This window comes from Hydra viridissima, unplaced genomic scaffold, assembly GCF_058129835.1.
Source record: "Hydra viridissima isolate aposymbiotic clone 2 unplaced genomic scaffold, HvirCarnegie_v1 scaffold_2, whole genome shotgun sequence".
Taxonomy (NCBI): Eukaryota; Metazoa; Cnidaria; class Hydrozoa; order Anthoathecata; family Hydridae; genus Hydra; species Hydra viridissima.
Window position 1 is genome coordinate 14701359 of NW_028324301.1, and position 14119 is coordinate 14715477.

The following is a 14119-nucleotide window of genomic DNA, read 5'->3' on the forward strand; positions in this document are numbered from 1 at the left end:
CTATGGAATTAAAAGCAATTGTTGAAGTTCTTGGAAATGCCAAGAATGGAAATAAGTCAGCGCCCTACGCGACCCGAGTGCTTATTTATTCTAACTCCCAAAAACGCATCATTGAAAAAATGTGGATAAAAGATTTAAAGTTATTTTTCTTAACATATATACGCCTTTAAAATTTCTAACTAACTTTATTTGAAAGAGATAGTAATTATATTTCTTCAGATTAACTTTAAACATTTTTTTATACTAAAAATATTTTTTTAAATGAATTGAATTGATTTGGAGAGAGTATTCTTCAAAAAAATATTTTTAAAAAGACAATGCTTATTTATTCTATCTCCAATAAAAGAAATCAGGATAACATTTTTGAAGCATTTTACTACGTTTGCAATACTCATAATTTGACTATTGTTTTAAACTGTTTCTTCAAGTAAATAAAGCGTTTCTTTAGAAATTACCAAAGAAGGGTTACCCCCAAAACCATGACACTGTCTATATTGTGATAGTGGATATTAAAAGGTACACTATACAGAAACAATATGAAATAATTTCAGCATTCAGTAAAAATCAAAGATTATTTTTAAAAAAATCAGTTTTAGTACAACAAAAAGTTTTTATCTTAAGATTGTTTCATAAAAAGCACAGTCAATTGCAGGCATAAAACATAGCATTGACTTTATATCTTTAGTTTTTTCTATGCTTAAAGGAATTGGTGATGTTAATAATGAAACACTAGAGATTGGGACTATTTCCTGCAAATGTGTTTTTGCGCCAACTCGCAATGTCCTTCCTTTTTTCAAAATACTTACACATATTTCTGGTTCAGTGATAGAGTGACAGTCCTTGTTTGTTACAAAATGCGGCATATTTGAATGATATTTTAGTTGTTTGACAGAAAAAAAAGGTATCTACAAAAAATTCAGAGTCTTTGCAATTCTGCAGATGAGATCATCAGATTTTTTTAACTTTGAAAAATTTATAATTTTTCAAAGTTAAAAAAATCTGATGATCTCATCTGCAGAATTTGGGTTTGGGGCTTTCTTCTCAGTGTTTTTAATATACGAATCAAGCTAATTGGGCTAAATACTTAATTTTTATCTAAAGTTTTTTCAATTAAGCTATGAGCATTATCAATTTCTTGCACAAGAGAATGACCTTTTTCTGAAAATTTTTGAGTAATTGTCTTAATTTGTATATTTTCAAGCATAAAGCTTTTTAAAGCAAAAGCAAGTATTGAATTTCTATTTTGTGAAACACATGAGTCAGACCAAAGAATGATTTCTGTTACATTTGGATGTTCTAAAACTAATTGCCTTAAAACCTTTACCAATGCTGATGCAATACAATTAGCAGTTATACCACCAGTATATTCACTCCACACACAACAGTAAACTTTGTTATCTATTGAACTATGAACAGTGAGATTAAAAAGTAGGGCCCTGCGAATCGGCATTTTTAGTTTCGAATCGAAGCAGGTCTTGATTCGCGAATCGAATCGAATCACGAATCGAATCACTAATTGAAAGAAATTTAAGTTTTTTATCTTTATTTTTATGTATACTATACAAAATATTACAAAATTTGAATGTTATTTGAACAAACTCTTTTTGTTACTTCTAGCCTAAATTAACCGTTCCGCATTTTGCTCGGAAAGACTATTGCGTTTAATGTCGATCACTCCTCCTCCCACAGAGTTAACTCTTTCAGACGAACAATTTGTAGCTTGAACAGCAAGAAAATCAGTTGCAACTTTTGATAATAAAGGGAAAATGTTCCGTTTGTTTTTCCAGTAGAGAATAGAACAATCTGAGCGTCCCAACGTTTTCTCTTCGATGTATGCAGAAGTTTCAAAATTTAATTGCTGATCTAAAGTTCTTTTCTCTGGTAGAGTACGATTTTTAGAAATATGTTCAAACATTTTATCAAAAATTCCATTTGCTTCAGATGACAAATTTGCTACTTCGAGTTGAATTTCAGCGGGAATCATAGTGATATTTAAATCGTGTTTTTTTTCAGATGTCATTAGATAAGATTTTACGATTTGTTTCTCTGCCAAAGTAAACATTTCTGATTTAAATCGAGGGTCTAAGAAAGTAGCGGTAAGAAAAACGTCTTCACTTAAATCAAACCTCATTTCCAACTGCGTAATAAGATCGTCAGCAAATTTACCCATCCCTCTTTTATCCATCGAGCGAAGATAATTTTTCAAAGTTGTAATGCACGGATAAACTAAACTAATGCTTACGCTTTTTTCCGCACTTAGTATAGTGGTGGCTTCAGATACTGCATTAAAAATAGGAGCGACTGCTGTTAATAATTGCACTTGTGTTTCAGTTAGACAAGTCGGTGGCACTTTCATACAGTTTTTTTTTTGTGAACACTCAACTAGAGCAATCTCTATAGAATCATTATTTTTTTAATCCATTCCAATAAGTTAGAAGTGCTGTTAAAGCGCGTTTCCACATCCATTGGAGGCTTTGACTCAGGTTTTCCTTGAGAAATCTGATACTTTTTGAGAGCTGCCTGTCCAACTGATGATGAGTGAAAAAATCCTACTATTTTATGAGCCTTGCTAATTAATGTAACAAGAATTGGTTGGTTGTGTATAGCTGATTTCACACAAAGTTGGAGTTTATGAGCACAACAGCCTAGCCTATCAATCCCAAGAAGTTTAAGTGTGCATGGCATACTAGGAGTAGTATCGGTTGTAGCTCGGAAAATATTATCTGAAGTCAAGTCAAATTTTGACAGCACGTTTCTTAAAATTTCTTCAGTGGAAGTAGCTTTGTGACAAGCATTTATTACTTCCAGATTTACAACTGATAAACAGCATGATTCTAAAACCTAAGAGGATGAAATAAAGTGGCAAGTAGAAACAAGAAAGTTATCGCCATTGTCGGCTTTAAAGTGATCAAAAGTGATGCTAGGTTTGGAGATTAACTGGCTTTTTATACTTTGTTGGAAGTTAATATATAAATCATCGACCATGTCACCTAAATTTCGAGATAAAGTGGTCGGGTGTGGTGGATGATATTGCCCTTGAGTAAGCACCGAGCACAGATTAATAAAGCCAGATCCAGAAGTTGTCTCAAATGATCTTCCATCTTCAATTACAAATCTAAGCACTGCACGGTCGTAGTTTTTTTTAATAACTGTATCTATTGGAGGTCGAATAAAATACGAATTTAACGAGGAACTTGATGATTGCTCGATTGTGTTATCAGAATTCTTTTTTCTTTTAGTAGCAGATGTGCGCTTTTTTGTTGCTTCTACGTGTAGTTTTTTATGGTCACGTTTTAAATGGTTCCATAGATGAGATAAAGCTCCAGTTTTCTGAACAGAATACTTTTTGTTGCAATTTTCTTGTTTGCATTGCCAGAATACTCCTTTTTTTTCAAAGAATTCTTTAACTGCCAATTTTTTAGAAGTCATTTTATAGCTTGATGCGAAAATAGCTTGATGTAGCACAAACAAAAAGTATCGAATTTAAAATTACTTTAGTGAAAGCGAAGTTAAACATTAACGACGCAAAAAATAAAACCTAACTTTTGCGTTACTAATTTGCGTTCCGCTCTGTTTAAATCCCTAATCGACAATTAATTGTAATAAAAAGTATGTTTACGTTCCAAAATTACTCTACCGCTGAATTTTCTGATAACATAACTTTTAACGCCGTTTGTATGAAAACATAAAGTAATTTAAATAAAAAAATTATTCGAAAATTTCGAATCATTTTTTTGAATCGAATCTCGAATCGAAGCGACATTTGATTCGCGAATCGAATCGAATCGAAGCGATTCGCAGGGCTCTATTAAAAAGTGATAGTTTTCTTTTATAAAAAAAATTTGATATGTTTGCTCTTGGAAGCTGAATAACATTTTCCATATCAAAACATAAAACAACTTTTCTGGATTCTCTGTCACTCTTCCTTTCTTGATAGGAATCTGTCTTTAAAAAAATATGACGCTGAAATTGTATTTTATACTCTAAGCTGTTAATTGCTTTCTCCATATTCATTTTATTCTTTTCACAGCAGTCACATCGGTCTGATTTTGGTTTTGAAAAACCTATATTAAACTCTGTATTAAACACTTCTCTATACTTATGTTGCTTAACATATTGAATTCATTTTTTTGCGCAATGCTCAGTATATAAGTCATACATTAATGACAAATTCAACTTATTTTCAAGATATTCTTTTTTGGTAGTGCTCCTACAATAATGAGATTCAATACGTGGAAACATATTTATGTGAGTACAAGCTTCATCCAACAATTTTTGTGGCAATTTGTATTTTATGTACTTTCCTTTTTTTCTTTCAACTGGAACTCCTGTATGTAGATCTATTAAATTGTTGTGAAAATAATGCACTCTTGCTTGAGAAATGTAAAGAGCTCCTAAAAAAAACTTTTTACAAACCCTGTGAATAATGTTGTCATTTTCCATAAAATATTGATAAGAATACTTTCTTCTGCTATTGTCTGAAACAGTTCTGGTGCTAATTTACTTTTCTACCCCCCTATTTTGACTATGATAGAGAATTTTATCCTGATTAAGAATCGTATAAAAACAAACACCTGAAAACCAAAGGAAAGTTCTCTAATTTGATGTTGAAGTGTAAAAAAAATATACCAAAAACGCTAATATTCGCCATCTTTTTTTACAACACTTTAAAATTTCACTATTTAATTATGCGAAGTGTCCTCGTAGAGCGCAATGCGCTCTACGTAGCCATACCCTAGTTGACTATCTTACAGAAAACTTATAAGTCTTGTAGGATGGCAATATTCTTATATTATCCTTTAGGATATCCTAAAGGATTCGTAAGATCGTATGTAAAAACAGAAAAGTTGTTTAGTTAATGTTAATTCTGTAAAATATACTTTTTTTCACAAATGAAAAAAAAGCGCGTTTCTTAACTTCACTCAGATAATTAAAGGAGAAATTAAGAAACGCGCTTTTTTAACAATTTCGTTATAAAAATTTCATTTTCATTTGTTATAACAAGGTATATCCTGTTTAATCTATAAAAACGTTTACATTTTGTTTGGTACATGTACATGTTTAGTACATGTACTAAAAAAAAACAATATCTGCTATACTATTTATTTAGTTTTTAACGTGCAAAATTTATTTTACACAGAATGAAATTTTATTTCAATAAGAAAATATTAATTCCAACTTAAACTTAGCTATTACGAATCTAAAATTAAATAGCCTACAGCATCCTATGAGAATCCTATTTTGATCCTTCAAGATCTCTTAAAATATTCTTTTAGATCTTACCTTATCCTGTAAGAATTCCTTTAAATCCTACAAGATCCTTCAAAAGGATGCTTATAGGTCTTGCAGGGACTTGTGCAACTCAACCCATAAGATTCTTGTAGGATCTGTAAGATCAGTCAACTAGGGTTGTGAAATATAAATCGCACTGTTTTAATAAAATAATTGCGCATGCGTGTACAATATTGCGCTCTGAGCAGCTTACCCTAGTTGACTGATCTTACAGATCCTACAAGAATCTTATGGGTTGAGTTGCACAAGTCCCTGCAAGACCTATAAGCATCCTTTTGAAGGATCTTGTGGGATTTAAAGGAATTCTTACAGGATAAGGTAAGATCTAAAAGAATATTTTAAGAGATCTTGAAGGATCAAAATAGGATTCTCATAGGATGCTGTAGGCTATTTAATTTTAGATTCGTAATAGCTAAGTTTAAGTTGGAATTAATATTTTCTTATTGAAATAAAATTTCATTCTGTGTAAAATAAATTTTGCACATTAAAAACTAAATAAATAGTATAGCAGATATTGTTTTTTTTTAGTACATGTACTAAACATGTACATGTACCAAACAAAATGTAAACGTTTTTATAGATTAAACAGGATATACCTTGTTATAACAAATGAAAATGAAATTTTTATAACGAAATTGTTAAAAAAGCGCGTTTCTTAATTTCTCCTTTAATTATCTGAGTGAAGTTAAGAAACGCGATATATAGTCAAAAGGCGGTTCCAGGACATCGACCCATTCCCATACTTAAGGATGCATAAAAAATGGTGAACACTTCATATCATGACAAAACCAATACTTAAGAGTCGTCTTTAAAAATCAAGAAGAAGTATAAAAATAATCATGTTATTTCTATACCAGTTCTTCAAGATGCCTGTTCTTCTTTATTGCCTTGTTTTGTAATGTCCGATAGCCAAGGTGTGAATTCCGTCTTCCAAGATGTGCCTTTTGTCGTCGTTAGCGCTGAGTGCTACTTTGTTGATTTCTTCGGTGTAGACATCGTGATGACGTGATCGGAAGACGTTCATGGTGGTGAGTTTTTCTTGTTTAGTCATTAAGCAGTCGTAGTAGTCTTGATGAGTGATGTGATTTTTAACAATGCACTTCTTAACACCTTTGCATTTTTTATGTTCTTGATCATCTATTTCTTCAGGGATGTAGTAAGAGTAGAGTTTGGGTCGAAGACCAACAAACTGCGTGATTTGTTTACCACCGGTTTCATCTTTAAACTTGCCAATGATCTTTTTATTTTCGCCTACTTTGAATCCAGCGTTTTGAATGGCGGGATGATCTTTAGGAAAGTCGCTCGTGTCAAATTTTTCAAGTACATCGCCAGCAATGTCTTGATAAAAATCATCTGTTTTGATTTCGTAAATGAGTGAGTCAGTGTCGGTCATGAGTAGTTTTGCACGATCGTCGTATTTAGGCTTCATGTAGTCATAGTGGTGTTCAAACATGAGTGTTTTGCTGATGTCAAGGATGCTCATTCCCAAGTAAACGGGTTTGTCGTAAGTGACTTGTGTTTTCTTCATATGAATTGCGATGAGTTTTTCATCAAAAATGGTGTACCGATTATATCGAGGTTTTTTGGATAATTTTAAGGCTTCTTTTCTTGTGGTGACCAGTTTAATATCGACATGCTTTAGAATATTTTCCATGGTTTTTCCAAAGACAGAGTTGTTCATGAGTTTAAAGAATTCTTTTTCAAAGTCGTTTTTAGCGACTTTTCTTTTATTGGTGTTGAGGTCAATATACTTTTTCATGAAGGGTTCTTCTTCAAAGGTGATACCACGATGAATTTTGGTAATAACTAAACCCAATCGTTCATAGAGTTTTAGGTTTTCGTGATGAACGACGTATTTTTCTTTGTTGTTTAAATTGGGAACGAGCTTATTCACTTTTCCAATGGTTAGTCTTTCAGGAGCCAAAGGATAGTCGTTGTGTAAATCGTGAAGCTCTTCAGGATAATCCAAGTCCACTTCGAGAATGCAAGGCATGGATTTCCAATTTAAAAGTTCCTCTTCAGTCATCCATCTAAATCCTCTAACAGGAAGAGGTTTGCTCATGGCCCACCCATAAAGGTTATTAGCGTCTAAGTACTGAATGAATTTCGATGGTTGTGAAGGATCATAGTTTTTCATGTATTTGTTATTAGCGTTTCCAAGTCGGTTTGAGATCATGCATATTCCACCGCGTATTCCTTTTTGGATCATGTTGAGCATATCAATATCGGTTAACAAATCCAATTTAATTTTAGTTTCCTTTAACATGGCGTCCCAAGCCAAACCAGGAGAGGTGTAATACCAAAGAGGGTCTAGACCGTAATTTTCTATGCAAGTGTCTCTGAAATTTTCAAAGACATCAGCTAAAATGAGCACGTCTGAGATGTTGTACAGCTCGTGGTAATCTTTAAACGTTTCACATCCAAATACCTTCCAAACGTTTTTTGCATGTGCGTAGTCTTCATCGCTGATGTGTTTATCGTCTAGTTTAGAGTAAAAGGCTTCTTTGGGTGGCAATTGTGTTTCAGAGAATTTTTCAATGGAATCCACCCATTCGTAAGGGTAAACACCTTTTCTTAATAGCAAATCTCGTTTTGCTCCGCTGTGGAATGAATTTAAGTTTTTGCACATGATGTCTCCTTTTTTAGATCTTCTATGAGCGCAATCTTCACAATTGTCTTTACATTTGCATTTTTTACCTTTCTTAACCATACAGTCCTTTTTGCATGTTTTTGGATCTAATTTTGAGCACTCCTCACACAAATCTTTAACAAGGTTGTCAGTTAAATCTTTTAAAGGGCTTGACATGAACCTGTAGCTGTCAACGAACCGTAAATCTCTATACACTATTTTTGGTTTACCTTTCTTATCAATAGAATCTCTCACTTTGATGCTTTTTGTGAAGCTGATATATTTTTCTTCGTTATTAGGTATACAAGTGATCTTTCCTTTTTTTCCACCTAATCTCTTGATGAACAAATGGCTGTCATAGCCAGACAAGTTATGAAAGACAACGGGAATAAATTTTGGAAGTTTATAATCCAAGTTGCATTTGTTATGAGCAGCACCACGGTACTTTCCAGTCAAATGGCAGTGATCCCATACTTTATCACCGTTAAGATCTTTTTTGCAAATATGGCATTGGGTAGCAGCCTCAAAATTCTTTTTATCCTCATTAGTCTCTATTCTCTTATTTTTCCATTGTTCTTGCCGTGAATAACTATCGTCACAAATCTTTATAAAGTTAGCTTCAAGCATGGTAACAAATTTTTGAGCTACGTCGTCATCATCACTTTCTGCTGTATAGGTTTCAAGCTTTCACTTGTAAATGGTTTCGTCGTAGCATTTGATATAATAGACGATGGAGCTTGGAACATGCTTTTGACATTTTTTGGTGTATGACTCTTTATTATTATACTCAGTGTTGTCATCGATAGGTTTGATGAAACTTTCAAAGTCAGCATAGACGCAGTACGGAACTCTCATACTATTGTTGTAGTTTTTAAACTCAAGGGTCGACCCTTCTTTTGGAAGATCGATTCTCATTGGCGCGTTATCATAGCAGTATTTTCGATGAATTTGGAGCTTTTCTTCTTGGTCATAGCCGTGCATGCACCTTCTGCAAAAATATCTTTTATGTTGATGTTTTGATGCTGAAGAACGAGCAAACCGACTGAAATTTTTAATGAGGCAATAATGGCTGTTTTCTTCGTTTGAAATATACAACAAATCAACACAGTGCTTTCGATCATGAAATTTGGATATTTGCATAGGTTGAGGTTTATTCATTTCGTAGTGAAAGACGTTCACGCTGATGTCAGGATTATTTTTCTCAAACTTTTCGATTTGAGTCACCTTTAAAGGAAACTCCATTCCTTCCCAATTCAACTCTTCTGATTTTAGAATCAAGTCATCATCAATTCGTTCGTTATGCGTATTTTTCATGTTAAGCGCTCTGGTGACGCACCACTTGAAACATTGATCGTCATCGTTTTTCATGTTGATGATGGCATTTTTGCCTTTTAGCTTTTTAGACAGCTCCATGTAGGAAGAACCCTTGAAAGGTTCATAATCGATAAATCTGATATCCATTTTTAAAATCTTTGACAAGACGCAATTGGATCCCATCTTGTTGTAATTAGCGCTTCGCTCCAAGATTTTTTCTTCCATTTGACTCACAACCGTTCTTACATCTGTACCCTCCAATATAATTTTCAAGTTGGATGAAAAGTGAGCCATCTGAGTAGTCTCTTCACCTGTTAAGATGCTTACGCGAGTCATTTCACAGATTAAAACAATTCTTACCTTTGTGTTTCTTTCTCCTTCTATGGTTTGAATGACCGACTCTCTCACCAAGTTTAAAAAAGGAACAATGTCTTGGTATTGAGAAGAAGGTGTGTAAGAAAATAGTCTAGCAGCACGCTCTGCAGAATGTTCAGTCATTTTAAACTTTACTGTAAATGGTTTTGGCGCGAGAGGTTTATACACTGTTCTTAGTACAAGTGATTTGATAGACTGTATCTTTTCATCGATTTGTTCCATTGATTCGCTTACCTTCTTCTTGACTACTTCAGGAACGTAAGGATCTATCCATTCTTTAATATCATTAAACTTATTTGCAACATAGGACGCCACACTTTTTGCAGCTGACGTCAGACTTGATAAACCAGGTCTTGGTGCTGGAACCGGTCTAGGTGTAATAACGTTTGTTGAATCGATAACTGGTGTGTTAAGAATAGAAGGTTCATCTCTTGTCATCCTATTTTGCAAGAGAGCAGAAGGTTCGAATGAAATCAAGTCGTCAGACCTTGGTCTTGGAGCAGGCACAGGTCTTTGAATATTAGGATTTTGCAAATGAATTGGTTTCGGAGTAATAGGAGGTTTTACCACAGGTCTTGGTGGAATGAACAATGGTTTAGGAGCAATGACAGGTTTCGGAGCGATGGGTGGTTTTATCGCTGTGGAAGGTTTGACAACAAACCTTACTTTTGTCGGCTTTATTGAAACTTTTGTCGGCTTTATTGAAACTTTTGTCGGTTTTACAGAAACTTTTACAGCTGGTTTAACAAACCTAACCACGGTAGGTCTTTCAGGCAAAGGTCTCGCCTCAGTCGTTCGTCTACGAGGAGCAGACCCATAACCAATGACAGGTCCTATAGCTTCAATGAGCTCGGCTTTTTTCATTTTATAGATACCTTTGATATCACCACGGTCTTTAGCCATCTCTCTTAATTCTTTCACAGTCATTTTATTTCGATCATTAACAGGCTCTTTGACAGCAATGACAGGTATTGTTGTTTTAATAGCCTCAACAAGCTCTTCCCTGGTCATTCTGGTATAGCCTTTTATAGCTCTTTCTTTAGCATCCCTTCTTAATGATGCCATTGATACTTTTCGATCTTTAACAGTTTTACTTTCCATTTTTATTACGGAAAGATTTTTCTTTATGTCACTTTCAATTTTTCGCTCTTTGGCGGTAGTTTTTGCTTTTTGCTTTTTAGCATCAGTTTTATCACCCATTTTATTAATGGAAAGAAAATTTTTTTCGATGCATTCAAGTTTTCGCTCTTTAACAATTAATTCCGGTTTTGAAGAATAGATACTCATTTTTATTATACTAAGATTTTCTTTAAGTCAATTCAATTTTTTTTAAATCTTGGCACACTTTCAGCATATTTTCTTCTTCGAAAAGTTTTTACCGTTTTTTTTAATTCTCCCGTGAAAAGAATTAAAAAATTATTTGGAAAGACGTGAATACATATTTTTAATCTCTCTAATATGTTCAGTGATTTTACGACAATTATTACGACCGCTAGCATTTAGTTTCCAATTTGTTCCTATCAGGAATTTATTACGCAGATCAATGTCTTCTTTTATATTTCTGATCACTTCTTCAAAAGGTGCTACTTCAACCATTTCTTTGAAAATGATTCGATGTTCCTTTGGAAGTTTTCTTACGTTTTTTAGAAATTTAAGCAAACTTTTTGATTTAGTCGTATCAGAAGTTGACTCAAAGCTATCATCAAGAGCATTTAAAAGATCATCCTTTTGCATGCTTTCCATCTTTTTATTTATGCCAAGAATTTTATTTAAGTCAATTTTTTAACATGACAAAAGTTAAAAAATCAATTTTGCTGCTTTTTACGTTTTTCAAGCTTTTCAGAATTTAAAAATTCAATCTTGATTCCATTATCCACCTTTCCATCTCGACGCTCTAAATATCTCCATCCACGTCCAGTTCCTGCCATCGCTTTGTAAAGAGACTTGTATTCTACCACCTCACCCGTTTCAATGTTGGTTATTCTCACAGTGATGGGTTTTTTCTTAACTAAACTAAGCCATTCCCATTTTGGATCAACAGGTTTTTTTTCTTTTGGAGGAGGCTTTACTTTTTTTTCTTTTGCTCTTTCTAAAATCTCATCTTTACTGATCAAATTATTTTCAACCGCAAGCATCATCAACGTTATTAAATCATCTGCTGTTTTACTAACGCCGTTTTCATTCAACAAATTTTTCAAATACGATGTTGTATATCTCATTTTATTATAACAAGATTTTTTTTAAGTCAATTCAAAAATCATGATTCTTTAGAATGTTTACTAATGACTGGTCTTGTGTTTTTTATTGCTTTCACAAGCTCATCCTTTTTATTCATGTCTTGTATTTTAAAGAAAAACATCTTTTTAAAATACGTGGAAAAAAACATAAATTGGTTTTACGTCTACGTTGATCCTTTCTTAAAATACGTGGAAAAAAAACATAAATTGGTTTTACGATTACGTTGATCCTTTCTTAAAAAGGTTATTGAACGTTTGAATCGCATCTTCTCTTCCTTTTTTGAATCAAGTTTTCTTTAGTAACTTCATCTATTCCCTTTTTTGTTTTAGTTCTTATTTCCTCTGTTAAGGATTTAAACTTTTGAAGCTCGTTTAAAATCAATTCATACTCTGAATCGCTTATTTTTCCGTCTATCAACGCTTTGGAAATGTGTTCGCTGATCGTGTTCAATTTTGACTCGGCCAACACTTTGATCTTTTCATGCTTCTCCGCTTTTAATGCTAGTTTTTTGTTGACTTACCCTCCTACAATGGATAAAAACCCCATACCAATAGCTACACCTTCACACCTTGGCTATCGGACATTACAAAACAAGGCAATAAAGAAGAACAGACATCTTGAAGAACTGGTATAGAAATAACATGATTATTTTTATACTTCTTCTTGATTTTTAAAGACGACTCTTAAGTATTGGTTTTGTCATGATATGAAGTGTTTACCATTTTTTATGCATCCTTAAGTATGGGAAGGGGTCGATGTCCTGGAACCGCCTTTTGACTATATATAACGCGCTTTTTTTTCATTTGTGAAAAAAAGTATATTTTACAGAATTAACATTAACAAAACAACTTTTCTGTTTTTACTTACGATCTTACGAATCCTTTAGGATATCCTAAAGGATAATATAAGAATATTGCCATCCTACAAGACTTATAAGTTTTCTGTAAGATAGTCAACTAGGGAAAGCTGGTTGGATAGGCGGTTAAATCGAAATGAAAAACTATCTACTAAAGAAACATTTTGTGCAATTTATAAAGTAAATGTTTTAGATTAGAACATCCTATAGCCATCAAAATATAACGATAACATTTATTTGGAGAGTCAATAATTTCATCAGTTCAATGCAGTGTTTATTTGAATGAAATGTTTTAGATAAGTTCTAAGCAATCCATTATGGCTTGCCAGCATTTATCTAAAATAATCATGAATTCATTTGAGAAAAACATTCTAGTTCATATGCATAAGTAAACTAAGGTAACCTTTTTAGTTTATAGTTGTCTCTAGATTACATGCAGACATCATAGATATCTACATGTAATTTTATGTGTTCTTGTTTTTATATATAGGAGAAAAACTTGTGAATTAATAATATTTTTTTATATTATAAACTATATAAAGTATTTATTTTTTGTTTTGAAATAAACATAAATTCACTATTTTTTAAAATAATTATAACAATATGATTTTCCAAAGAAAAAACAAGATAATGAACCACATGGCTCATTATCTTGTTTTTTCTTTCAACCAAATTTGATTATCAATGACACAATTTTAGAAAATATTAAATTTAGTGCAGCTATTAGTAATAATAATAGCAATAATACATTTTTAATATATTTTATTAAAGTTTCTTACAATAATGTAAATAAAAAGTAATAATTATAATTATAAATAATTAACTTTAATAAATATTTTATTGGTATAAATTGCAACAAAACTAATAGTTGAATATTTTGATGTAGATTGCTAAAATTATGGCATCAATAAATTCTAGTTCCTTTTCGGAGATTAAAGGAGTTCCATTGCTACCATTAGGGATTGGGCGATAGTTATAGATGGTTGTTACTTCTAAATTGTTTGATGTTTGTATTATAGGAGTTGTTCCAATGGAAACCAGCTGTTTAGTAGACACTGTAGTCTCATGACCACTAGGAAATCTCACATAAACCTAATAAGGATTTGATTTGATGAGCTGAACCTCATTTACTGAATCTTCATATTTGCTTTGCATCACACACAACTTTGTAAATAATGATTTTAATACCATATCCTAGAAACTTGGGCACATGTGCAAAGACTAACAATATCTAAGTAGGAAAAAAAAAATTACAAATAATTCTACATTCAAAACCAACAACAGTAAGCACCAAAATAGAATTTGCAATTAACTCTTTTTTTACCAACTATATTTGGCCACTTTACAGTATTTTTTAATTGCACATGCTTGACTTTAAAATGCATAATATTTATTATATTTCGATCAAAGATAAT

At 32.5% G+C, this 14119-nt stretch overlaps 1 protein-coding gene across 2 annotated transcripts in view; it reads left to right on the forward strand.

Moving 5' to 3' along the window:
* Nucleotides 1–3335, forward strand: part of LOC145192401 (uncharacterized) — a 43944-nt gene extending 40609 nt beyond the window's left edge. For both annotated transcript variants that reach the window (XM_090077305.1, XM_090077309.1), the window contains one exon: nt 1618–3335. The gene's annotated coding sequence lies outside the window, so the exon portion shown is untranslated. The remainder of the gene's footprint in view (nt 1–1617) is intronic.
* The last annotated feature ends 10784 nt before the right edge of the window (nt 3336–14119 follow it).